Below are 27,658 nucleotides of genomic sequence, written 5' to 3'. Positions count from 1 at the left end.
TGACATGATTGGCTGGGCTTTCCGCGCACCTCGCACACCAGCTTCTACCCCGAAAAACCTGTTCATCCTAGCCGCTGTCATATGTGCCCGGTGGTCTAACTTAAATTGTATCAGGCTGAGCCTGGCACACGATGAGGAGATATTAACCCTGCTTAGGGCATCAGGCCATAGACCCGCCTCTATCTCTCCTCCTAGCTCGTCCTCCCATTTGCCCTTAAGCTCCTCCACCAGAGTTTCCTGTGCCTCCGAAAGCTCCTGGTAATATCTGAAACCTTCTCCTCTCCCACCCAGGTACTGGAGACTACTCTACCCTATATCTCCTGTGGCGGCAACAGCGGAAGGACCGGCACCTCGTTTCTCAGGAAGTCTCACACTGCAAATGCCTAAACCCGTTCCCGTTCACAATTCAAATTTATTCTCCAAGGCTTTCAAGCTGGGAAAGCTCCCATCTATAAATTGATCCCCCAACCTTCTAATTCCTGCCCTTTGCCAACTCCGGAACCCACCATCCAGTCTACCGGTACAAACCAATGATTGTTATAAATAGGGGTCCAAGCCGATGCTCCCTCCACTCTCTTCTATCTCTTCCATTGCCCCCAGATTCTCAGAGCTGCCGCCACAACGGACTTGTGGAGTATCGGGCCGGCGAGAACGGAAGAGGTGCTGTTATCAGTGCTCCCAAACTGGCGTCTTTGCATGACGCCGCTCCCACTACCCACTTCATAATCATGGCTATATTAGCCGCCCAGTAGTAATTGCAGAAGTTCGGCAGCGCCAACCCACCCTCCCCCCCCCCCCCCCCCCCCCCGACTACGCGCCAGCAACACTTTCTTCACTCGTTTTACCCACCCACACAAGCCCGAAATAACATTATTCACCCGCTTGAAAAAGGCCTTTGGGATGAAGATGGGGAGGCACTGAAAGACAAATAGAAATCTGGGGAGGATCGTTATTTTCATGGTATTTACCATCCCCGCCAGTGATAGCGGGAGGATGTCCCATCTCTTAAAGTACCCTTCCATTTGTTCTACCAACCGGGATAGATTTAACTTGTGCAGTGCTTCCCATTCCCGGGCCACCTGGATTCCCAGACACCGAAAGCTCTTTCCTACCATTCTAAGCGGCAGCTCTCCCAGTCTCTTCTCCTGTCCTCTTGCCTGGATCGTGAAAATCTTGCTTTTCCCCATGTTCAATTTATACGCTGAAAAATTGCCAAATTCCTCCAGGGTTCGCATTACCTCCCCCATCCCTCCAACGGGTCTGAAATATACAAGAGCAGGCCATCTGCATAAAGCGAGACCTGGTGCACCCCCTCCCCCCCAAACCAGCCCTTTCCAGTTCCTAGAGGCTCTTAACGCCATGGCTCTATGGCCAGAGCAAACAGTAACGGGGAGAGGGGGCACCCTTGCCTCGTCCCTCGGTGTAGTTTAAAGTACCCTGACCTCAGCCGGTTCGTACGCACACTTGCTACTGGTGCCTAATAGAGCAACCGCACCCAGTCAATAAAGCCCTCACCAAACCCAAACCTTCCCAGCGCCTCCCACAGGTAATTCCACTCCAACCGATCAAAAGCATTCTCCACATCCATCGCTACCACCACCTCCTCACCTTCTGAGGGCATCATAATAACATTTAAAAGCCTTCAAACATTGGTCTTGAGTTGCCTGCCCGTTGCAAATCCTGTCTGGTCTTCCCCTATCACCCCGGGACTCAGTCCTCTATCCTTGTGGCCAGTATCTTAGCCAACAGTTTGGCGTCCAGATTTAGTAAAAATGAAAAATGAAAATCGCTTATTGTCACGAGTAGGCTTCAATTAAGTTACTGTGAAAAGCCCCTCGTCGAGAAATTGGCCTGTATGACCCGCATTGCTCCGGATCCTTCTCCCGTTTTAGGATCAAAGAAATCGAGGCCTGTGACATTGTTGGGGGGAAGACTCCCTTCTCTCATGCTTCATTAAATATCCTCACCAGCAGTGGGCTCAAAATCCGAACTAGTATTTTGTATGGATTTAACTTAACTTCCTTACTTTTGTACTCTCTGCTCCTACTGATAAAGCTTAAGAATGCCATGTTGATTTAGGCACATATACACCCAGGCCCCCCGATGCTGCACCCCCTTTAGAATTGTGTAGAAGCATTTTCAGAGACCGAGTATTGAGCTGGATTTTACGTGGCGACTTTTCTCCACCTAATTGCAGTTCAGCTAAGACTCACAGAGACAAAAACTCTGGTTAAGACAGCTTTACTTTCCAAGCTTGGTTCAATGTGTGAGGGAGAGTGATTTGGATAAATGCCAAAACCACTCTGCTTTACATTGCTTCAGGTTCAACAGTTATACAATTTCCAAAAATCAGTAACCCACTCCAGTTGGACCCGATCCAATCCTTGTAGCTGTAGATTTTACCTTGACCAATGAAATTTACTTTAGACAGCATGGTAACTCTGTGATCAGCTCATGATTTAGCCCCATCCTGTTCCCGGGCCATCTTGTTTTCCAAGACCATCTCATCCTCTGTCTCTTGCTCTAAGATTTTAGTTTAGTCGGGCAGCATGGTCGGCACAGGCTTGGAGTGCCGAAGGGCCTGTTCCTGTGCTGTACTTTTCTTTGTTCTTTGTACTCCCATCTCATTGGCTGTCTGAGTGCAGGATGCTGGAGCTGCTGATAAGAACTGCTTATTAAGCTGACTATATTATTGTTGACCACATTATTTCTGTCTGATTCTGTCTGTCTTAGCAATGAGGTCAAGTTAGCTAGCTTAAATCCCATCATACATTGCGGCCACTACTATTAGCAAGAGTTTAAATGCTTGTTACTGCTCTGTTCTAAGAACACATGTTTAATGGTTAATAATAATTACTGGATATACTTTCTGTGATTAGTTTCAATCCTCAATAAACTTATGTAGAGCTATTCTAGTTATCCTAGCTATCGAGACTCATCTCAGGACCCCCCCTTCAAATTGTACCCTTTAGTTTATGTTGGGCGGTAACGTCTCAGCTCCAGGGCAGTGTAACTGGGGGGGTACCCCAAAGATTTGATTGGAATTGCTCCCCCAACCCTTTCCCGGGACATTCCCAGGTAAGGTTTGCATGGTAATTGCCTGCGAAGTGTAAACTACCCATGGGAAATTGCCCTGCACTAGGAATCATCCGAAAATATAATTTAAATCACAAGCTTTGAGAGTTCCGCCTTGCTGCATCAATAGTTACGCAGAAAAAGAAGAATTAAAACTACTTCTGGGCAACCACTGTACATATGGACACCCAACCCCCCACGAAGATTCCCCATTCCCATGGGGTGCCCTGGCGGAACGCCCTCCCTGATTAACTACCCGAACCCCCCCCCCCCCCCCCCCAACACCGCCAAACACCAGGACTCGTCCTAACCCCCACGGGACCAACTCCCTGTGAATGGGGACTCTTCCCACTCTCCCCCTCCCACCAGACCAGACTCCCACCCCTACACTTCCCTGGCAGGACCCGACTCCCAAATTTCAATCCCATCCTCGTCCCCAAGATTGGACTACCAACTTTCACCAGCTTACCGCAAGGCCAGACTGCCAGTCTTCCAACTGTCAGCCCCGACCCCCTCAGCAAGTCTGACTCCAAATTCTCAGATCCCCGCCCGCTTCCCATCAAGGCTCGATGCAACCATATGCACTCCACCGCTGACAAAATCCTAACCCCTTTTCAGAAACACTTACTTTCTCCCTGGCTTGATAAAAAAAATTAAACCAGTTTGGACCTTTAAGGCCTAAGTCAGAAGATCAGACAAGATAAAATCAAAACAACGTGAAAGTATGTTCAGAGTGGCTCGGATTGCCACTCCGCAGAAGTTCAGGCCCATTTTTCCCTGAGTTTCTGCTGCCAAAATGTATCCCTTCACACTCCACTCCATTAAACTTCATGTGCCACTTGTCCACCTATTACACCAACCTGCCAATGTCCTTTTGAAGGTCAACATTACCTGCCTCATGATTCAGAATACTTGCAAGTTTTGTATCATCTGCAAATTTGAAATTGTGCCCTGTACATCAAGGTCTCGATCATTAATATTCAAGAAGAGCTGGGGCCTAACACTAATTCCTGGGGCTGTCCATGATAAACCTTCCTTGCATCTGAAAAACCACCATTCAGGACTACTCTTTGTTACCTGTTCACTCAGTCAGTTTCAGATCTATGTTGCAACTGTCCCTCTTCTCCATGAGCTCTAACTTTGTTCACAAGTCTGTTGTGTGGCACCTTCTCAAATGCCTTGTAAAAGACCATAAATTCAACTGAATTACCCTCATCAACCCTCTCTGTCACCTCATCGAGAAAACATAAGTTAATAGCTTAAGAGAACAGTACACAAAAGTGAATATATTTCTTCAAGCAAAAATAGAGAACACTGAAAGTACACAGATTGAGCATTGTGGAGTGAGGAATAGTTAATGTTTCAAATCAGTGTCCTTTTTTCAGAGTTCATCGAAAGCTATTGACCTGAAACGTTAACCCTGTTTCTGTCCATACAGCTGCTGCCTGACCCTGCTGAGCATTTCCAGCATTTTCTATTTTAAGAAAGATTTCCTGCATCAGCAGAATTACTTAACGTTTACTGCAAATGTTTCTGCAGGTGGATCTTAGTTGCCCTAAAATTCAAAGTTCTCAGTCTTGATAGTGAAAAAAAGTACTGTCCAAATATGACATTGAACAGAGCAAATGTTTGTTACCAGTCACTGCCCATACAAATGTATTGGAATAGCTCATGGCAATTAACACCTCCCCAACCCACCTGTGAAGTTTACTGTTTCAAGGTATAAAATACTTTTAATTAAAAAACTTTTAAGGTCTGAATTTTTAATTTCAAATACTAGGACTCTCAGTTGCACTTGACCTGCAAGATACAAATTTATGAATCAAGTAGGATTTATTAAGCAAGATTTTACATAAACTTAATAAGAAACAGTGAAGACATCACCGAGGTTTCTCATCTCATAATCCGGAGGGGGGGGGGGGGGGGGGGGTCAACACAGCCGTTACCCCTCTCCTTTGTCTTTGACGTGATGTTGAACTGTCATAGGAGTCATACCCTAGAAGCTGTATCACTGTGCTAACAAAGATACTGATTCTTCAACTTTTATCGCTCAGTCTCTCATTAATCAATGGTTCCTTTCTTGGAGACCGTGGTTAGCACAGTTGCTTCACAGCTCCAGGGTCCCAAGTTCGATTTCCGGCAAGGGTCACTGTCTGTGCGGAGTCTGCACGTTCTCCCCGTGTCTGCCTGGGTTTCCTCCGGGTGCTGTGGTTTCCTCCCACTGTCCAAAGATGTGTAGGTTAGGTGGATTGGCCATGCTAAATTTCTCTTTGTGTCTAACAAAAATGGTTGGACGGGGTTGCGGGGATAAGGTAGAGTTTTGGGCTCAGGTAGGGCATTTTTTCAAAGGGCCGGAGCAGACTCGTTGGGCCGAATGACCTCCTTCTGCACTGTAAATTCTATGGGATGGTCCAAATGCACCCTCCTATTGTCTATAAGATGACACCCACCTAGTGTCATCTAACTCTGTATAGAGCTATATAGACTAAAGACTAGTGTTCATCCGTTCTATGCGTTCTTCCCAGAGACGCTCAGAGTTCATATGTCATTACAAACAAATGCACCTTTCCTCTCAGATATAAAGAAGCCATCAATAAAGTCACATTTTCCTGTCAACATATTTTAACCCAAGCCCCGCAGGTATCAGAAAATAAAGGTTCCCCTTTGGTACAGATCAATTAAAGCAATACATGGTTTGTTTAAACGTGGTGTAATCTTAAATTCATAATGTGTTTAGCCATTCCTTCAAACAGATTTTTTAAAAACACCTAATTGTATTGTGGGCAATTAAGACACACACAGCTGCTTCAACTCTGGACTCAAAGGAATTTTGTTTCTTCGCAAACAAAACCCTCTTTAAAGCATTCCAACTAGCAGAAATTTGAATTGAATCATTTAATTTAAATGCCGGTTACAGAATAAAATCCATAGATATTACAGTTTCTGAAAATTCGCAGAATTATTAAAATCTAACACACCCCCACCACCCAACATTATGTCCTAGTTGGAAAATTTCAATGACAGTTAAGGTAAAAGTCGGCAACTTGTAAAAAAGAATCACAATAAATATGTTTAATACTATAACCATTTTCTCTCACTATTTTGAGAGCTTCACCATTTCAACTCTTAATGTTTAGGAGGTATAGTAAAACCAAGAACACCCTCTCCTTCACCTCCAAGGCATTACTCACAAACTTACATAAACGGACTCATGATACCTTAAAGTAATTGTACTGGCTTGTTCAATACACCATTCTTTATCCTCTGTAAGTGTTTGCTTGTGGTCAGATACGTGGAATTAATTGTCACGGCAGCCAATGGCTGCTCTGAAACAGAAAATGTAACAAGTGGTCATCCATTTCTGCCCAATATGTGGCTTTTAACTGTCTGCTGGACGGAAGCCCTCAAACTAATGGACAGTGTATGGTACAAAAATTGGGAGGTGAGGAGGTCAGGTGACAGCTATAGGTTGGCACAGCATTCTTGTTCTCCTTTCTCTGCATATGTAGCTCACATAATTTGTTAGCCAAATATGAAAGTAAACCTTCATATAAACTAGGAGCAGGAGGAGTCCCTCGAGCCTGCTCCGCCATTTAATAAGATCATGGCTGATCTGATTGTAACCGTAACCCCATATTCTTGCCTATGAAATAACCTTTCACCCCCTTGTTAATCAAGAATCTATCTAGCTATGCCTTAAATATATTCAAAGACACTATTTCCACTGCTTTTTGAGAAAGAGAGTTTCAGAGACTCACGACCTTCTGAGAGAGAAAAATTCTCCTCATCTCTGTTTTAAATGAGCAATCCCTTATTTTTAAACAGTGACCCCTTGTTCTAGATTCTCCAACGAGGAAACATCCTCTCCACCGTGTTCATCCCCCTCAGGATCTTAGAATGTTTTGATCATGTCACTAGCCACCTGGGTTGGCCACTTCCCGACTTTAAAATGGAGATCCGCTAAGAATGCAGGGAGAAATGGCCAAACGCAGGAATACAAGCAGGTGCAAAATCTCCTGTATATTAGAACTTGCAGAAACCCAGACAGCACTGAAACTAACAAACATCTACATATTGATGAGCAATCCCCGGGAACAATTGGAAACACTTAAGATAATCGAGGCCAAGCCAGACTCCTTGGCACCAGCGGGAGCCAAGACAAAGGAAGGCCAACGGACACTTAGGAACCGCCCAGTGATCAGGGAACAGCCCCAGTATTGGGGAAATCAAATCAATTGATTGGAACATGGTCCAATCAATTGGAACCAGGTACGGGGGCCGCCCAAAAAGGCGCAAAGCCCCTGGGGACTATAAAATAGAGTCCCGAAGTTCAGTTCGATCTTCTGGGCAGGGTCTCTCAGCAGCTCGAAACAACTCTTGACCGTGACCTGCCTAGCAGCTGCACCAACCAAGTAAGTGTCCAGTCAACGCACGCTACGAGATAGGCGCTCCTAACCGTTAGTCCATACCAGCTGGAAGCCTGCAGACTCAGAAGCGAACGAAAGGCCATTTGTTCCCCTGACCTGGTGGGCCAGTTTCCAAAGCTAAGTATTGGCCTTTTAGTGTTAGAAATAGTCTAGCGAGTAGTATTTTATGCATGAGTAGCGATTGACTGTGTATATAATAAATGTGTTTTGATTTGAACCTTACTAACTGGTGTATTGAGTTATTCATCAGCACTTGAACTTGAACCTCGTGGTGGTATCATAAAGATACCTGGCGACTCTAGAGCAAGGTGATTAAACAGAGCAAATTAAGTAAAAGCACAACGAGCAACATCACCTCTTACTCTTCTAAATTCTAGTGGATACATAGAACAGAGAACAGACAGTGCAGAAGGAGGCCATTTGGCCCATCGAGTCTGCACCGACCCACTTAAGCCCTCACTTTCACCCTATCCCCGTAACCCAATAACCCCTCCTAACCTTTTTGGTCACAAGTGCAATTTATCATGGCCAATCCACCTAACCTGCACGTCTTTGGACTGTGGGAGGAAACCCATGCAGACATGGGGAGAACGTGCAGACTCCACACAGACATTGACCCAGCGGGGAATCGAACCTGGGACCCTGGTGCTGTGAAGCCACAGTGTTATCCACTTGTGCTACCATGCTGCCCCCGATAACAAACCTAACCTGTTCAACCTTTCCTCAAAGGACAACCTGCTCATTGCTGGTATTAGTCTAATAAACCCTCTCTGAACTGCTTCTAACGTTATTTACATCTTTCCTTGAGTGAGGACACCAGTACTGTACACAGTTCTCCAGAAGTGGTCTCACCAATGCCCTGTACAACTGAAGCATAACATCTCTACTTTTGTAATAAAAATAACGGCCCATAACATCCGTACAATCTTCTGATATATGGAGATTATACGCTGCATATACACGTAAATGCACAGACATGCATGCTGAAAGCACGGCAAGTCCAAATTTCTGCTACTCTTGTCTTTCGAGTCCTTTTCTGCAAGCACTGCTCAAAAGCAGCTGAATAAGAAATCTCGGGACAGTGCTAACTTGCCCTGCGTGCCCTGTTATTAGGTACATTTTTACATTTGTTTAATTACATTATTTTTTCGTCCAGTATCACCGAGCCGAGGCAGGAGGCATCAGAGAATTTTTTCCGTAGTGTTTATAAATATGTTTAAAATTCCAGGATGAGCCTGCTCTTTCCAGGGTGGAGGATTGTTATGGGCAGTGTGTGGGGAGGACTGTGAACCATGTCCACATGTTTTGGGCGTGTCTGAGGTGGGGGGAGGGGGCAGTGTTTTGGACAGGATTTGCAGATATAATGTCGAAGAAATTGTAGCATGGTGGTTAGCATAAATGCTTCACAGCTCCAGGGTTCCAGGTTCGATTCCCGGCTGAGTCACTGTCTGTGTGGAGTCTGCACGTCCTCCCCGTGTGTGCGTGGGTTTCCTCCGGGTGCTCCGGTTTCCTCCCACAGTCCAAAGATGTGCGGGTTAGGTGGATTGGCCATGCTAAATTGCCCGTAGTGTCCTAAAAAGTAAGGTTAAGGGGGGGTTGTTGGGTTAGGGGTATAGGGTGGATACGTGGGTTTGAGTAGGGTGATCGTTGCTCGGCACAACATCGAGGGCCGAAGGGCCTGTTCTGTGCTGTACTGTTCTATTCTATTCTATTTTGGGGTAACAGTAGCTCCAAGTCCAGAGGTGGCAATATTTGGAGTGTCAGAGAATCCAGGAGGGCAGATGGGGAGAGAGGCCGATGTGTTGGTCTTTGCCTCCCTTTTTTCAAAAAATGTATTTTTATTACAAATGTGCATCACAAAAGTTACAATACATAAACAACCCGGGAAACATGCTTCCCAAAAGTCAACTGTACAGTTTGTACAACTTTTTCCCCCTTTTCACCCCCCCCCCCCCCCCCCCCCCCCCCCTCGTAACGAACAACTCCTCAAACACTTGTCTCAAACTCCTCTGATGAGCCCCTTAGCTCATATTTTATCTTTTTCAACCGCAGGAAGTCATACAGGTCGCCCAACCAGGCCGCCACCTCCAATGGCAATGTCGGCCGCCACTCCAGTAAGATTCGTCACCAAGCAATCAGGTAAAGGCCACAAAATCGGCCTTCCTCCTCTTCATGAATTCCGGCTTCTCCGAAACCTCAATTTCGCCACCAAAGTATCCGGGCCCACCTCCTCACCCACTATCCTTGCTAGGGACACGAACAGTCCTGCCCAGAATCTCTCCAACTTTTCACAACCCCAGAACATATGTGCATGATTCGCTGGTCCCCGCCCGCACCTCTCACACTCGTCTGGCATCCCTGGAAGAACCCACTCATTCTTACCCGAGTCTTATGTACCCAGTGTATGACTTTGAACAGACTTATCCTTGCACAGGAGGAGGTGCGTTTACCCTACGCAGTGCCTCACTCCATATTCCCCAATTGATCTCCCCTCCCAACACCCTTCCCATTTTTCCTTGATCTTCACCACCCGTTCACCTCCCTGGTCTCCGAGCCACCTGTAGAGATCTCCAATTCTACCCGCCGCTTCCACATCTGGAAGCAGCAGTCGCTCCAGCAGGGTATACCTCAGCAACCTAGGGAACACCTTCCAAACCTTCCGCACAATATCCCTCACCTGCAGGTACCTGAACTCACTCCCTCTCGGGAGCTCTACCTTCTCCCTCCAGACTGGCAAACCCTTCCTCCAGGTACAAATCCCTCACCTTGACCAGCCCCACTTCCCTCCACCTCCCATACATACTGTCCATCCCCCAACATCTCCGGTTCAAACCCGTGATTCTCACACAACAGCATTAACACCAATATTTTAAAATGCCATCCTAAAATGCCTCCTCAACTGGTTCCAAAATTTTCACCGTTGACTGCATCACCGGACTCCCTGAATACCTACTCAGTACCAACGGCAATGCTGCTGTCACCAGAGCTCTCAAGCTGGCCACCCCTACAAGATTCCTCCTACATCCTCACCCATTCAGCACACTCTCCTTCCCACCATCGTTGCACCTTATCCATATTCACCGCCCAATAATACTGAAGTAGGTTCGGCAACGCCACACACACACACACACACACACACACACCCCCGCCCCCCCCCCCCCCCCGGAATTTTATAAGGGGATTGTGACGGACCTGACACCGGATCTTTTGGGGGCGTTTAATGAGGCATTGGGAGAAGGGGGAACTGCCAGAGACGATGACGCTGGCAGTGATTATGTTAATCCCAAAAAGGGGATTGGCCCGGTGGAATGTGGGTCATATAGGCCCATATCACTGTTGAATACAGATGTGAAAGTGCTGGCTAAGTTAATGGCGGGAAAGATGGAGGGTATTGTCCCGGGGATGGTTGCAGAAGACCAAACAGGCGTTGTAAAAGGCATGCAGCTCTCAAGCAATATAAGAGGTTGGTAAATGCAGTCTTTTTAAAAAAAAATAATTTTTATTGAAATTTTTACAAAATCTAAACATCTTAACTCTATTAACAAACAACCGCGATAACACCCCAAGAACAATACCCCCCCAACTTCAAGAGCAACTTCAAACAAAAGGAAAAAGAAAAAAAAAGATCACCCAAACAACAAAAGGGAAAGAGATAGCACCCGCCACACCCCACAGACCCATGTACACAGTTCTCCCTCCCCGCAATCCAAACCCCCCCCCCCCCCCCCCCCCCGGGATTTAATGAATCCCGCCATATCATTGATCCAGGCCTCCACGCTTGGGGGCCTCGCATCCTTCCATTGGAGCAAGATCCTCCGCCGGGCTACTAGGGACGCAAAGGCCAGAACACCAGCCTCTATCGCCTCCTGCACTCCCGGCTCCACTACCACCCCAAAAATTGCGAGTCCCCAACCTGGCTCGACCCTGGATCCCACCACCCTTGACACCGTCCTTGCTACCCACTTCCAAAACTCCCCCAACGCTGGGCACGCCCAAAACATATGGGCGTGGTTCGCTGGGCTCCTCGAGCACCTAGCACACCTGTCCTCGCCCCCGAAGAACCTACTCATCCTCGACCCAGTCATGTGGGCCCGATGCAGCACCTTGAACTGTATGAGGCTAAGCCTCGCACAGGAAGAGGAGGAATTCACTCTCAACAGGGCATCCGCCCACGTGCCCTCCTCAACCTTCTCACCCAGCTCCTCTTCCCATTTACCCTTCAGTTCCTCCACCGAGGCCTCGTCTACCTCCTGCATTACCCGGTATATGTCCGAAATCCTCCCTCCTCCAACCCACACCCCCGAGAGCACCCTGTCCCGTACCCCACGTGGGGGCAACAAGGGGAACCCCTCCATCTGCCGCCTGGCAAACGCCCTAACCTGCATGTACCGAAACATGTTCCCCGGGGGAGCCCAAACTTCCCCTCTAACTCCCCCAAGCTCGCGAACCTCCCCTCCACAAACAGGTCCCTCAACCTCCTAACCCCTGCCCTGTGCCAGCCCAGAAATCTGCCATCAATGCTCCCTGGGACAAATCGATGGTTCCCCCGTATCGGGGCCTCCATCGAGCCCCCTACTTCTCCCCTGTGCCGTCTCCATTGCCCCCAAATTTTGAGGGTAGCCGCCACCACCGGGCTCGTGGTATACCTCGTTGGAGGGAGCGGCAACTGCGCCGTTACTAGCGCCTCCAAGCTCGTGCCCACACAAGACGCCGCCTCCATCCTCTTCCATGCTGCCCCCTCCTCGTCCATTACCCACTTACGCACCATCGCTGCGTTGGCAGCCCAATAGTACCCACAGAGGTTGGGAAACGCCAGCCCCCCCCCCCCCCCCATCCCTGCCACGTTCTTCTAACCCTCGGAGTCCCATGCGCCCACACAAATCCCGTGATACTCCTGTTGACCCTCCTAAAAAAGGCCTTCGGGATAAGGATGGGAAGGCACTGGAACAGGGACAAAAACCTCGGGAGCACCGTCATCTTAACGGACTGCACCCTCCCCGCCAGTGACAGCGGTAACATATCCCACCTCTTAAACTCCTCCTCCATCTGCTCCACCAACCTTGTGAGGTTAAGCTTGTTCAGGGCCCCCCAGCTCCCCGCCACCTGGTCCCCTAGTACCTGAAGCTCTTCCCTGCCTGCTTCAATGGGAGCCTACCAATCCCCTCCTCTTGATCCCCCGGATGTACCACAAACACCTCACTCTTGCCCAAGTTCAACTTATACCCCGAGAAACCCCCAAATTCACTAAGAATCCTCATCACCTCCGGCATCCCCCCCACCGGGTCCGCCACATACAGCAACAGGTCGTCCGCGTACAGCGACACTCGATGCTCCTCCCCACCCCGCACCAGGCCCCTCCAGTTCCCTGACTCCCTCAATGCCATGGCCAGGGGCTCAATTGCCAACGCGAAGAGCAAGGGGGACAGGGGGCACCCAAGTCTCGTCCCCCGGTACAGCCGAAAGTACTTTGACCTCCTCCTATTTGTGGCTACACTCGCCATCGGGGCCCCGTAGAGCAGCCTCACCCACCGGATAAACCCAAACCCAAACCTCTCCAACACCTCCCACAAATACTCCCACTCAACCCTATCAAAGGCCTTCTCCTCATCTAATGCCACCACTATCTCCGCCTCCACTTCCACAGCCGGCATCTTAATAACGTTGAGGAGCCTTCGTACGTTTGTATTCAGCTGCCTTCACTTCACAAACCCCGTCTGGTCCTCATGGATGACCCTGGGCATGCAATCCTCTATTCTAGTGGCCAGGATCTTTGCCAGCAGCTTAGCATCGGCGTTCAGCAGCGAAATCGGCCTATATGATCCGCAGTGCAGAGGGTCCTTGTCCCGCTTCAGGATCAAGGAAATCAGCGCCCGTGACATAGTTGGGGGCAGAGCCCTTGCCTCGTTAAAGGTCCGGACAAACAGGGGGCCCAACAGGTCCAAATACCTTTTATAAATTTTCGCCGGAAACCCGTCCGGCCCCGGCGCCTTCCCCGACTGCATGCTCCCTATCCCTTTGACCACCTCCTCCAGCTCGATCGGCGCCCCCAGTCCCTCCACCTGCTCCTCCTCCACCCTCGGGAATCGCAGCTTGTCCAAGAAGCGCCCCATTCCACCCCCCTCCACCGGGGGCTCCGACCGCTACAGTTCCCCATACAAGTCTCTGAAGACCCCATTCACATCTACTCCCCTCCGCACCACCTTCCCGGCCTTATCCGTCACTCCCTCAATCTCCCTGGCCGCGTCCCGCTTTTGGAGCTGGTTTGCCAGCATCCTGCTCGCCTTCTCCCCGTATTCATACACCGCCCCCTGTGCTTTCCTCCACTGAGCTTCCGCTTTCTGGTAGTCAATAGGTCAAATCTGGCCTGACGGCTGCGCCTCTCCCCCAGCAATCCCTCCTCTGGGGCCTCCGCATATCTCCTATCCACCTGCACCATCTCCCCTATCAGTTTCTCCCTCTCTCTCTGCTCCCCCCCTCCCTATGGGTTCGAATGGAGATTAATTCCCCCCTCATCACCACCTTCAATGTCTCCCAGACCGTCCCCACTCGAACCTCCCCGTTATCATTGGCCTCAAGGTACCTCTCGATACACCCCCGAACCCTCTCGGCCACCTCCCCATCTGCCAGCAGCCCCACCTCCATGCGCCAGAGCTGACGTTGGTCCCTCTCTTCCCCCAGTCCGAGGTCCATCCAGTGCGGGGCATGATCTGAAATGGCAATGGTGGAGTATTCCACATCCTCCCCCTCAACACCAACCCCCTGCGCAGGACAAAAAAAATCAATCCTCGAGTAAGCCTTATGTACGTGGGAGAAAAACGAGTATTCCCTGGCCCTTGGCCTCGCAAACCTCCAGGGGTCCACACACCCCCCCCCCCCCCCCCCCCCCCCCAAAATCTGGTCCATGAAGCCCCTCAGCACCTTAGCCGCCGCCGGCCTCCTACCCGTCCGGGACTTGGATCGATCCAATGGGGGATCCAGTACTGTGTTGAAGTCCCCCCCCATGATCAGGCCCCCCACCTCCAGGTCCGGAATGCGGCCCAACATGCGCCGCATAAACCCCGCATCGTCCCAGTTTGGGGCGTAAACATTCACCAACACCACCCGCTCCCCCTGCAGCTTGCCACTCACCATCACATATCTCCCGCCACTGTCAGCCAACACATTTAACGCCTCAAACGATACCTTCTTCCCCACCAGGATCGCCACCCCCCTACTCTTCTCATCCAGCCCTGAGTGAAATACTTGGCCCACCCATCCCTTCCTCAGCCGAACCTGGTCCGCCACTCTCAGGTGTGTCTCCTGAAGCATGGCCACATCCGCCTTCAGTCCCTTCAGGTGCGCAAATACCCGGGCCCGTTTGACCGGCCCATTCAGCCCCCTCACATTCCAGGTTATCAGCCGAATCCGAGGGCTCCATGCCCCCCTCCCCTGCCGATTAGCCATACCCCATCCCATGCCCACCCCCGGCCAGCGTCCCCCGCTCTGCCAGTTTCCCACGGCGGCAACTCCCCCACACACCCCCCCCCCCGCCCCCCCCCTCCAGCACCCCCTGCGTCCCGAACTCCCCGTTTATCCCTCTGCCCGAACCCGTCCACCCGATCCCTGCTTAAAGACCCATATAGAAATAACAGTACGACATCACCCCACCCACCCTCAGGCCAACCCACTTCTTACACTAAACCAAGTAAATGCAAATACAGTATTATACAACATCCCCCATCCTGGACCCTCAGTTTGAGTCCAATTTCTCAGCTTGCACAAAGGCCCACGCCTCCTCCGGGGACTCAAAATAATGGTGCCGATCCTTATAGGTGACCCTGGCTGTTGCTGGCTGCAACATGCCGAACTTCACACTCCGCCTGTGGAGCACCACCTTCGTCCGGTTAAACCCGGCCCTCCGCCTCGCCACCTCCGCACTCCAGTCCTGGACGATCCGCACCTCCGTGTTCTCCCACTTGCTGCTCCGCTCCTTCTTGGCCCACCGGAGCACACACTCACGATCCACGAACCGATAAAACCTCACCAACAACGCCCGCGGCGGCTCGTTCGGCTTGGGCCTCCTAGCCAGAATTCTGTGGGCCCCCTCAAACTCCAGGGGCCCCTGGAAGGACCCAGCCCCCATCACCACATAGGCCGCTAGGTCCGACCCCTCCTGCCCCTCCGTGACGCCCAGAATCCGCAAATTCTTCCTCCTCGACCGGTTGTCCAGCTCCTCGAACCGCTCCTGCCATCTTTTATAGTGCGCCTCATGCATCTCCACCTTCCCCGCCATGGCCACGACCTCGTCCTCCCTTTCGGAGGCCTGCTGCTGCAGCTCCCGGATCGCAGCCCCCTGGGCTGTCTGGGGCTCCATCAGCTCCCTGTTAGTTACCTTCAGGGACTCCAGCAGCTCCAACTTCAGCTCCTGGAAGCAGCGCAGCAGAGTTGCCTGCTGCTCCTGAACCCACTTCCTCAGCTCCTCGAGGTCTCCGCCGGCCGACATTTTATCTTCCTGCCCCCGTTTTCCAGAGGTGCTTTCTTCGGCGTTTTCTCTGCCCCACTCCTGGTCCGGACCATGGGACCGTTGGGGTCGACTACTGCCCTCTTCCCCCGTTGGGGTTTGCCGCCACAGCTCCGTTGGGGGCCCTGAAAAGAGCCCCAAAGTCCGTTCTCCGTGGGAGCCGCCGAATGTGCGGCTTAACTGCTCATCGCTGCCACCGGAGGTCCGTAAATGCAGTCTTGAATCAGTCGGAGGCCACGTACCGGAGATAGTGGTATCCATTGACGCGGAGAAGGCATTCAACCGGGTGGAGTGGAGGTATTTGTTTCAGGTTCTGGGAAGGTTTGGGTTTGGGCCGGGGTTTGTGACATGGGTGTGCTTTCGAAATGTGGCACCAAGGGCGAGTGAGGATGAATCATATGAGCTCATGGAGCTTCGAATTACACAGGAGAACAAGGCAGGGGTGCCCGCTGTTGCCGTTGTTGTTTGCGCTGGCTAATAATAATAATCTTTATTGTCACAAGTAGGCTTACATTAACATTGCAATGAAGTTACTGTGAAAAGCCCCTAGTCGCCACATTCTGGTGCCTGTTCGGGTACACAGAGGGAGAATTCAGAATGTCCAAATTACCTAACTACGTCTTTTGGGACTAGTGGGAGGAAACCTGAGCGCCTGGAGGAAACCCACGCAGACACGGGGAGAACGTGCTGATTCCACACAGACGGTGACCCAGCCAGGAATCGAACCTGGGGCCCTGGCGCTGTGAAGCCACAGTGCTAACCACTGTGCTGTGTGCTGCCCTGCTACCGTGACTTCACCAAATTCATACCCCTGATACTATCCAACACCTCACTCAGCCCCAGGGGCTCCTCCAGCGCCAGCCTCTACTTCCTCCAGCTGATGAAACTCCAGCTCGTCCGAAAAACGTCCCATGTCCCCCTCTCCTCCCCCCGGGTCTGCCATGTACAATTCCTGGTAATACTCCCTAAATGCCTCATTTATCGGCTCCGATTCCATATCCCCAGCCCCAGTCTATATCCTCAATCTTTTCCTGGACCCGCAGCTGGTGTGCTAGCAAGCGACTCGCCTTCTCCCTATATTCGTACTGCATCCCTCTTGCCCTACGTAACTGTCCTATTGCCCTCCCTGTTAACCTATCAAATTGCCCCTGTAAATTTTTCATCCCTGCCAATCCCTCCATGGTGGGCACCCTCAAATACTCCCTATCCACCTCCACTATCTCGCTCATTAGACGGTCATATTCCTTCTCCTATCCGCGTGAGCCTTGAATGAGATAATCACCCCCGGACCACTGCCTTTAACGCTGCCCAAAAATGGCTTCCGGCCTTCTAATTCAACTCCACATAATCCTTAATCGCTGCCTGCACCTTGTCACAAAAGCGTCCATCTGTCGACAACCCCGAATCAAGCCTCCACCACAGCCTCTGTTCTCGTCTCAGTGTAAACGAATCTCCAGCCAGTGGGGTGCATGGTCCGAAGTCACTAAACCCGCATGCTCTGCCCCCTCCACCCAAACCAAAATCTCCCGACTCACCACAAAAAAGAAATCAATCCCGAAAACACCTTGTAAACATTTGAAAAAAAGGAATAATCCCTTCTACCTGGGTTCTGAAAGCACCATGGATCCACCATACCCATCCTTTCCATAAATCCACCCAGCTCCTTTGCCATTTGTACCCTACCCATTGACCTGGGGCTCGACCTATCCACCTTCGCCTCGAGGACACAGTTAAAATCTCCCACAATCAACTGGTGTGTGGCCACCAGCCCCCTCATAAAACCCACAGCATCCCAATTTAGTGCAGACATGTTTACCAACACCACCTGCACCTTTCCAATACCCCACTCACAATCATTTCGCACCTGGGTCCCTCACCTCCTTTGTATTCACAAACCCCGTTTTCTTGCTCATTAAAATGACCACTCCCTGCGATTTTGAATCAAATCCCGAGTGGAAAACCTTCCTGACCCAATCCTTCCGTAACCTAACCTGGTCTTTCACATGGAGGTGTGTCTCCTGCAGAAAGACCACCTCTGCTTTCTAGCTCCATTAAACCCGCGGACGTTCCACGTTATAAGCCTTACCGGAGACTTATGCCTCCTTTACCGTCCGTCATACTACCCACTTAACTCCACCCCCGTTAATTCCACCCTGTACCTAGCCCATTCCAGGTGGCCTCCTCTGCCCTTGACCCATGTCATCTCTCACCCCCTGGCACGTCGCGTCAGCCTCTGCCCCACCCCCCCCCCTTTCCCTCCCCCACCCAAACAAATGTCATCCTGAACTCCAGCTCACCTCCCCCGAGAGCAAACAAGCAAACCAAACACAAACAGCCCCATGAAACAAGAGGTGGGGGGTGTGGGATCATCAATCCCCTCATAAACATTTCACGCTTGCCACCCCTTACCAACCCAACAGTAAACAAAAAAACCATAATAGAACCCTCTGCAAACCAGAGGGAACAAACAAACCCCAATCCCTAACCCCACCAACCATATTCCTATTGTAAAACGCCAATTCCCCAGCATTGTTCAACCATGTTCTTTCCCCTTTATGCTCTTGATGAAGTCCTCAGCCGCCTCTGGGCTCTCAAAGTAGTATTCCCGGCCTTCAAACGTCACCCATAACTTCGCCGTGTAAAGCACCCCAAACCTGATCCACTGCCAGTACAGCACCGCCTTGGCCTTGTTGAACTCTGCCCGCTGTTTCGCCAACTTGGCTCCAATATCCTGATATATTCGGACCTTGTTCCCCTCCCATTCGCAGATGCGCTTCTCCCTGGCCCAACGGAAGATCTCTTTCTCCACAAATTTGTGGAGTCTCCTGATCGCTTCCCGCGTCTGCTCCCCAGCTCTAGGCTTCTGCCTCAGAGATCTGTGTGCTTTATCCACTTCAGGGGCTTTATCTCGCACCCCCTCTGCCACCAGCCCCGCTAGCATCTTTGAGACGTACCTCGTGGCACTCACACATTCCGTTCCTTCAGGCAGGCCCATTATCGCAGATTCTGCCTTCTCGAGAAGTTCTCCTGGGCCTCCACCATTGTCCTCGACATCTTGCAAAGGTGTCTCCAAAGAGCTCCGCCTCCAGTGCCACTGCTCGATCACTACAATCCAAAATCATCCCTTCAATCTCTCGGATCTGCAATCCCTACACCTCCAAACACTTCTCCAACCGCTCTATCGAACTCTTCAGGGGTGCCATAGCTCCTTCGATGGCCGTCGAGCGGTCCTCCCACATCTCCTTCCTCTGTTGGAAGAATTCATCCTCAATAGAAGCCATCAACTGCTCCATCTGGGGCTTTCCTACTTGCACTGTCCCTTCCCCTTCCGCCATCCTTCCACTGGCTGCTGCGCCACAGGTTTCCTCCAACTCCTCAGCCAGATCTATCACCATCTTCTATTGGGTTTAGTAACCAGCAAACATACCATTCCGGGGGGGGGGGGGGGGGGGGTGGGGGGAACTACCCTACGACCTTCAATTACACCTTTCTGTCAAAATTATACCCAATATCGGGTAAAAAGAGCTCCTACCTATGTCTTTGAGCAGAAGCTGTCCTGTGCGCGACCACTCACACCATGGCCACCACCGGAAGTCGGTGTTTGCCTCCCTGATAGCCCGGAGATGGATTTTGTTGTACTGGCAGGACTCGGTGCTGCATAGTGCAGGGATATGGGTGAGCTATTTGGCAGAGTTCCTGCACTTAGAGAAAATCAAGTTCAGCATCAGAGGAGGAGTTTTCCTCAAGTGGAAGCTGTTCATTAACTTCTTTAAGGAGTATTGAGTCATCAGCGGGGGGTGGGGGGGTTCATTTTCTGTTTGAGCTGGGGGTCTGGGTTAAAAGTTTAAAAAGGGGACGGCAGGTGCCTTGGTGCCAGTGGGTAGTGTAGGAGAAGAGATTTTTTTTGGGGGTACAAGGATGTTGTGGCTATATGCTGAGGCTCTGGTTGGTTTTTGTTATTCTTCTTTGTTGTGTCTCTATTTGAAAATGCCTCCAATAAAATATTTTTCAAAAGAAATGTTTAAAGTGCACATAACAAAGAACAATACAGCACAAGAGCAGGCCCTTCGGCCCTACACACCTACGTCATTTACGTGTCCTATCTCGACCAACCGCCTGTTTCCTTCTACACCCCGTCTGTTCATGTGCATATCCAGATAAGTCTTAAAGGTCGCTAATGTATCTGCCTCAAGCACCTCAATTGGCAGTGCATTCCAGGCCGCCGCCACCACCCTCTGTGCAAAACATATCCCCCGCACATCACTGAATCTTTCCCCCCCTCACCTTGAACTTGTACACCCTTGTAATTGTAATTTCTGCCCTGGGAAAAAGCCTCCAACTGTTCACCCTATCTATACCCCTAATAATTTAATAAACTTCTATCAGGTCGCCCCTCAACCTCCGACTCTCGAGGGAGAACAATCCCAGTTTATTCAATCTCTCCTCATAGCTAATTCCCTCCATACCAGGCAACATCCTGGTAAACCTTTTTTGTATTCTTTCCAAAGCCTCCACGTCTTTCTGGTAGTGCGGCGACCAGACACAGTATTCCAAATGTGGCCTAACCAATGTTCTATATAATTGTAACATAATTTTCGAACTTTTATACTCGAAAGCATGCCAATGCTTTCTTTACCACCATTTCCACCTGTGCTGCCACTTTTAAGGATCTGTGGTCCTACATGCCCAGATCTCTCTGTGTGTCTATACGCCTGATGGTTCTGCCATTTATTTTATAGCACCTGAATTGGATCTACCAAAATTTTTCACCTCTCATTTGTCTGGGTTAAATTCCACCTGCCATTTCTCTGCCCTATTTTGCAGCCTATCTATATCCTGTTGTATTCTCTGACAATCTTCATCACTATCTGCAACTCCTGCAATCTTAGTATCATCCACAAACTTGCTAATCAGATCCACAATGTTTTCTTCCAAGTTATTTATATATATTACAAAGAGCAGAGGTCCCAGTACTGATCTTTGCGGAACACCACTAGTTACAGACCTCCATTCGGAAAAAACACCTCTATTACCCTCTGTCTTCTATGGCCAAGCCAGTTCTGGATCCATCCAGCTAGTTCATCCCTGATCCCATGTGATCTAATCTTTTGCACCAGCCTGCCATGAGGACCGTATAAAGTGCTTTGCTCTTGTCTATGTGGACAACATCCACAGCCCTTCCCTCGTCAATCATTTTTGTCACTTCAAAAAATTCAATTAAATTAATGCGACATGACCTCCCTCGTACAAAACCATGCTGTCTGTCGCTAATAAAACCATTAATTTCTAAATGTGCATAGATCCTACCTCTGAGAATCTTTTCTAACAATTTCGCTATCACTGACGTCAAGCTCACTGGCCTATAATTACCTGGATTATCCTTGCAACCCTTCTTAAATAATGGTACAACAATGGCTATCCTCCAATCCTCTGGGATCTCACCTGTGGCCAACGAGAGGACTCAGGTTTCTGTCAGAGGCCCAGCAATTTAATCTCTTGTCTCCCTCAGTAATCTGGATAGATGCCATCTGGCTCTGGGGATTAGTCTACCTTAATGCTTTTTAACACACCTAACACTTCCTCCCTTGTAATAACGACCTGTTCTAAAGTGTTTACACATCCCTCTGAGACACCACCAATCACCATGTCCCTCCCCTTTGTGTATACCGATATAAAATACTCATTAAGGACCTCACCTACTTCTTCTGGTTCTACATTTCCCTCCTTTGTCCTTGAGTAGACCAACTCTTTCTCTAGCTACCCTCTTGTTCCTAATATACATATAAAATGCCTTGGGATTCCTTAATCCTGTCTGCCAAGGACATTTTGTGACTCCTTTTTGCCCTCCTAACTCCCTGCTTGAGCTCTTTTCTACTTTCCCTGTATTCCTCAAGTGCTTTATCTGTTTTTAGTTGCCTGTACCCCTCATATGCATCTTTTTTCTTTTTGACAAGATTCTTAATTTCCCTGGCCAGCCATGGTTCACAAATCCTGCCTTTCCTGTCCTTCCTTTTTATTGGCCTGTCCTGCACTCCCATCAACTGCTTCTTAAAAGACTCCCACATGCTAAATATGGATTTACCTTCAAACAGCCTCTCCCAAACAACAGCCTCCAAATCCTGCCTAATCTTGTGTAGTTAGCCTTCCCCCAATTTAGCCTACGACAACACTCGTCCTTTTCCATGAGTATCCAAAAGCTTACGGAATTGTGGTCACTGGTCGCCACATGTTCTCTGACTGCAACTTTGATGACCTGGCCAGGCTCGTTCCTGAGCACTAGGTCTAATATAGTCCCCTCTCTAGTTGGATGATCCACATATTGTTCCAAAAAACCTTCTTGGACATACTTTTCTTTTATAAATCTAGAGTACCCAGTTATTTTGTTTCCAATTAAGGGACAATCTAGCATGGCCAATCAACCTAACCTGCACATCTTTGGGTTGTGGGGGTGAATCCCACACAGACATGGGGAGAATGTGCAAACTCCACACGGACAGTGACCCAGGGCTGGGATTCGAACCAGTGTCCTCAACGCCGTAGTCCCATGCTAACCACTGCGCCACATGCCGTCGCCCTTTTTTGGACACACTTAACAAATTCCTCACCATCCTGACCCCTAGCCATAAGGAATTTCCAGTCAATATGAGGAAAATTAAAGTCTCCCACTGCAACAACCAGATTATTTCTACATCTATCCAGAATCTTCTTATATATGTGTTCTTCAACTTCCCGTGGGCTGTTGGGAGGCCTGTTGTACACCAACATCATAGTGACTGCCCCCTTCCGGTTTCTAAGCTCTACCCACAGTGCCTCTTTACTCGATTCTTCCATGGTGTCCTCCCTCTGTACAGCTGTAAAATGTTCTCTAATCAGTATTGCAACTCCCCCACCTCTTTACCTTCCTCCCTGTCTTGCCTAAAACACCAGTATCCTGGCATATTTAGCCAGTCCTGACCCTTTTTAACCAAGTCTTCGTTACAGCAATCACATCCAAGTTCAGTGTGTGAATCAAGGCTTTAAGTTCATCTGTCTTATCTGTTATACTCCGTGCATTGAAGCAGATACACTCCAGACCTCCAGGCCCACTGAGTTCGACCTCCCCCAGCCTACTGTTCTTCTTAACCAGCCTGACCTGGTACCATGCACTTCCCCAGTCTCTGCACTTGCTGGCTTCCCACCCCACTTCCAAATTGGTTTAAACTACCCAAACCATACTAGCAAACCTCCCAGCCAGGATATTGGTGCCCATCCAGCTCAGGTATAACCCGTCCTTCTTGAAAAGGCCGCACCTTCCCTGGAAGACATCCCGGTGATCTAAAAAACAGAAGCCCTCTCTCCTGCACCAGTTGTTTAGCCATGTGTTCAACTGCAACATATCCTTGTTGCTAGCATGTGGCACAGGGAGTAATCCTGAGATTATTACCCGAGAGGTCCTGCTTTTTAATCTTCTACCTAGCTCCCTAAATTGCTGTTGCAGGACCTCGCTACTCTTTCTACCTATGTCATTCGTGCCAATGTGGGCAATGACCTCTTTCTGATTTCCCTCCCGTTTAAGGATGCTTTGTACCCCCTCAGAGACATCCAGGACCCTGGCACCCGGGAGGCAAACTACCATCCTGAAGTCCTTTTCGCGACCACAGAGGCGCCTATCTGTACCCCTGACTATCGAATCCCCTACCACTATTGCCTTTCTACGTTTTGTGCCACCCCCCCCCCCCCCCCCCCCCCGTCTGTGCAGTCGGGCTAGTCATGATGCGTTCGTTCTGGCCACTGCTGCTGCTGTCCCCTGATGGAACTGCCCCCTCATCAGTATCCAAAAAATGCACACTTGTTAGATAGGGGGACAGCCATAGCAATGTCTGCCTAGCCTGTCTGGAGGTCAGCCATCTACTTTCCTGTACCTTGGGTGTGACGACATCTCTGAAGCAATTATCTGCAACAATTTCAGCTAATTGTGCGCTTCTCAGTGCTTCCAGCTGCTGCTCTAACCGATCCATGCATTCGGTGAGCTTTTGCAACTGAATACACTTTCCAGAGATGTAGTCCTCAGGGACACTTGAAGTAAAGATAAAACTCAAGACAGTTGAAGTTTGTTGTGCGTTGCCCTCCGACATTCACCCAGAAGATGACATGCCACCAGAAGTTGAAGAGGGCAATGTGACCTCTACAGATGCAGGTATGCAAGCCCAGGATCCAGGTGATGCAAGGGAAATTTGAGTTTGCCTGCAGCTGCTGTTTTTGGACATTGAACCTCCCCTCCCCCTCGCCTCTCCTCCCCTTCGCCACCCTCTGCTATGTACAGAAAGGCAATAGAACTTGTGTTCACGTAAAAAAATATATTTTATTGAACGTTGTATTAAAGTGAAACGGTATATTTTATTGCAAGAAATTTTTTAAAATTGTGGTAATTATTAAACAATATGTCACAGCAGCTGCTAATGCTAAAAGTCAAGTTAAACGATAACATGGTATCAAAGTTCTGTATTTATAACATATTTGTTAATAAATGTTTTCCATAAACTTTCAAACTTCTACAAATGTCTTATTGAAACATCAAAACGAAACATTTAATTATGAAATAATTATAAATGAATAAGATAATTGAAGTAAACAAGGCAGAAATACAATAATGATAAACACAGACTGTTTTAAAAAAAACAGATGTTACAAGGACAGCGACAGCTAAAAGCAAAAGGGGCCGGGATTCTCCCCTCGACGGGGCGGAGGGTCCCAGCATACCGGAGTGGCGAGAACCACTCCGGCGTCGGGCCTCCCCAAGGGGCTAGGCCCGCGCCGCAGTGGTTGGCGCCCTGCCGACCGCGCGAACGGCCTTTGACGCCCCGCCAGCCGGCGCGAACGGCTGGTTGAAAGGCCTTCGGCGGCCATAAGAACATAAGAACATAAGAACTAGGAGCAGGAGTAGGCCATCTGGCCCCTCGAGCCTGCTCCGCCATTCAATGAGATCATGGCTGATCTTTTGTGGACTCAGCTCCACTTTCCGGCCCGAACACCATAACCCTTAATCCCTTTACCAGCGTGAGTCCACGCATGCGCCGGACCGTCAGTGGCCTCTGACGTCACCCCGGCGCATGCGCAGTGGAGGGGGTCTCTTCCGCCTCCGCCATGGTGGAGGCGTGGCGACGGCGGAAGAAAAAGAGTGCCCCCACGCCACAGGCCCGCCCACCGATCAGTGGGCACCGATCGCGGGCCAGGCCGCCGTGGAGGCACCCCCTGAGGTCAGATCGCCCCACGCCCCCCTCCCCCCAGGATCTCGGGGACCGCTCGCGCCGCCTGCTCCTGCCGGCACCAGAGGTGCTCTGATCCCCGCCGGCGGGAGAGGCCTGACAGCGGCGGGACTTCGGCCCATCGCGGGCTGGAGAATTGCCATGGGGGACCGGCGCGGCGTGATTCCCGCCCCCACCGATTCCCGGGTGGCGGAGAATTCCGCCCACAGCGGGGGCGGGATTTACACCGGCCCCGGGCGATTCTCCGACCCCCCGGGGGGTCGGAGAATTCCTCCCAGGGTTTTTAACCTTATGACCAGGTCAGAACTATCTTGTAATTGCATTTTATGACCCCATCTGCAGATTTGTAAGAAGACAGTTTTATTTACATTTGTCCTGCTTCAAGAATCTCCATTGTTAGTTGTCCGAGAAGTTCTGACTTCTCTTCTTCCCAACAGTTGTCATATTAAAAGTGAAAACATGCAAACATTTTTAAGCATGCCACACGTAAAGTTATATTGTCCAGATTATAATAGTAGTGTCACAGATTTAAAACAAATAACAAAACCTATGTTCACTGATAAATATTACATAAATATTACATCTTCAATCATAAAAAATAAAATTTAAAATATTTTTAAAAGATTGGATTGGAAGGGCAGCGCGATGGTTAGAACTGCTGCTTCACGGCGTTGAGGTCCCAGGTTTTTCCCCGGCTCTGGGTCACTGTCCGTGTGGAGTTTGCACATTGTCCCTTTGTTTGCATGAGTTTCGCCTCCACAACCCAAAGATGTGCAGGGTAGGTGGAAAAAATGATTTGGGTACTCTAAATTTTTTTTTTTAATTTAAAGATTGCAATGCCTGTTTAAAAGAAGAAAAAACTTTTTTTAAAACTTCAACATATCATTAAAACAGCTGTGAAACCTATTGCTTGTTGTCTTCAATACAAAACCTGCAGTTTTACTCCCTGCCCTAAATGGGCACTTCCTTAGTTTCCCTGTCACAGGGGACAAGGCTACATTCAAACTGCACCACACTGGCGCCTGCGCAGTGTTCCGCCACAGGCCCGAGGCTACTGCTGGAGTCGGAAAGTTCATTGCATTTTTTGAGCGTTGGTAAGGAGACACTTTTCTATATCAGTATCATCATATCATGGCTTCCTGCTGATACACTGAAGTTATGGGCCAGAATTATGTTAGCTTTTGTAATTACTTGTACTTGTATACTATCCTTCTGTGAATTGTGCACTAGGACTCCCAGATCCCTCTGCATCTCACAGTTCTGAAATCTCTCACAAATTAGATAATATGCTTTTTTATTTTTCCTGCCAAAATAGACAATTTCACATTTGCCCATATTATACTACATTTGCCATATTCTTGGCCACATTACCTATCTATGTCCCTTGTTATGTCCTCTTCATAATTTATTTGCCTACTTTGTGTTGACAGCAAATATTTAGCAACCATACCTTCAGTCTCTTCATCCAAGGAATTTATATAAATTGTATAAAGTTGACACCCTTGCAATTATCTCTGTGACACACCACTCGACACATACTACCAATCAGAAAAAGATGCATTTATTCCAATTCTTTGTTTCCTAGCCAATCTCCCACCCATGCCAATATGTTACCCCATACAACATGAGATTTTATTTTCCACAATAACTTTTGATATGGCATCTTATTGAATGCCTTTGAAAAATCCAAGTATAGTACATCCCTTTTTCCATAGCACATGTGACTCCTTCAAGGAACTCCAATAAGTTGGTTAAATATGATTTCGCTTTCATAAAACCATGTCAAGGCTGATTGCCTTGAATTTTTCCAAGTGCCCTGCTACAACATCTTTAGTAATAGCTTCTCACAAAGCACTGAATTGCATCTCTTACCAACTGTTATGATCTAAAGAGACAAATAACTTTTTAAAATAAATTTGAACTTCCAATTAATAGCAGAAAAGATGACACAACGAGATTTCGCATTACAAGACATTTACTGTAATAAAACACATATCACTTGACTAAACACAATCTTTGTAGGCAATTTATACTTTAAACTTCAGAATGGAATACCCACCGTATTATTTTTAGCACAATCAAAAAAATACTCTTCACTGGTATACGTAAAGTAGATATTCTATTCTCCCAGAATCAATCCAAAATGATTCTTAGCTCCCAAGGATTTAATTTTACTCTTTCTCTTTCTCACCCTGGTAACTTCTAGCCCCTCACAGAAATGTATTTCACAGTGGGAGCAGATCTTCCCTTTAGCGCAAGCTAGATGTATCTTCAGTTTCATTTGAACTCTTCACATATTTGGCCTTTTCAATCCAAGCATGAGTTTCCACCTATATTCTAGCACAGTGAACCATAAAGACTTTCGACCCTGGTTACTCTCATTCTTAACCCTGTCAGACTAACCCACTTAT

General features: G+C 49.0%; 1 protein-coding gene across 4 annotated transcripts in view; it reads left to right on the top strand.

Annotated features, from left to right (window-relative positions):
* Nucleotides 1-27,658, top strand: part of LOC119965270 (neuropeptide Y receptor type 6-like) — a 148,421-nt gene that overhangs the window by 5,021 nt on the left and 115,742 nt on the right. Inside the window, exon 3 of one of the 4 annotated variants that reach the window (XR_005460481.1) lies at nucleotides 292-674. The exons of the other annotated variants lie outside the window; for them this stretch is intronic. The gene's annotated coding sequence lies outside the window, so the exon portion shown is untranslated. Of the gene's footprint in view, nucleotides 1-291; nucleotides 675-27,658 lie in introns of those variants that run through there. 4 annotated transcript variants of the gene reach the window in all.

This window comes from Scyliorhinus canicula, chromosome 4 (genome assembly GCF_902713615.1).
Source record: "Scyliorhinus canicula chromosome 4, sScyCan1.1, whole genome shotgun sequence".
Lineage (NCBI taxonomy): Eukaryota > Metazoa > Chordata > Chondrichthyes > Carcharhiniformes > Scyliorhinidae > Scyliorhinus > Scyliorhinus canicula.
The sequence above is the reverse complement of the archived record's forward strand: the minus strand, read 5'-3'. Positions and strand labels throughout refer to the sequence as shown.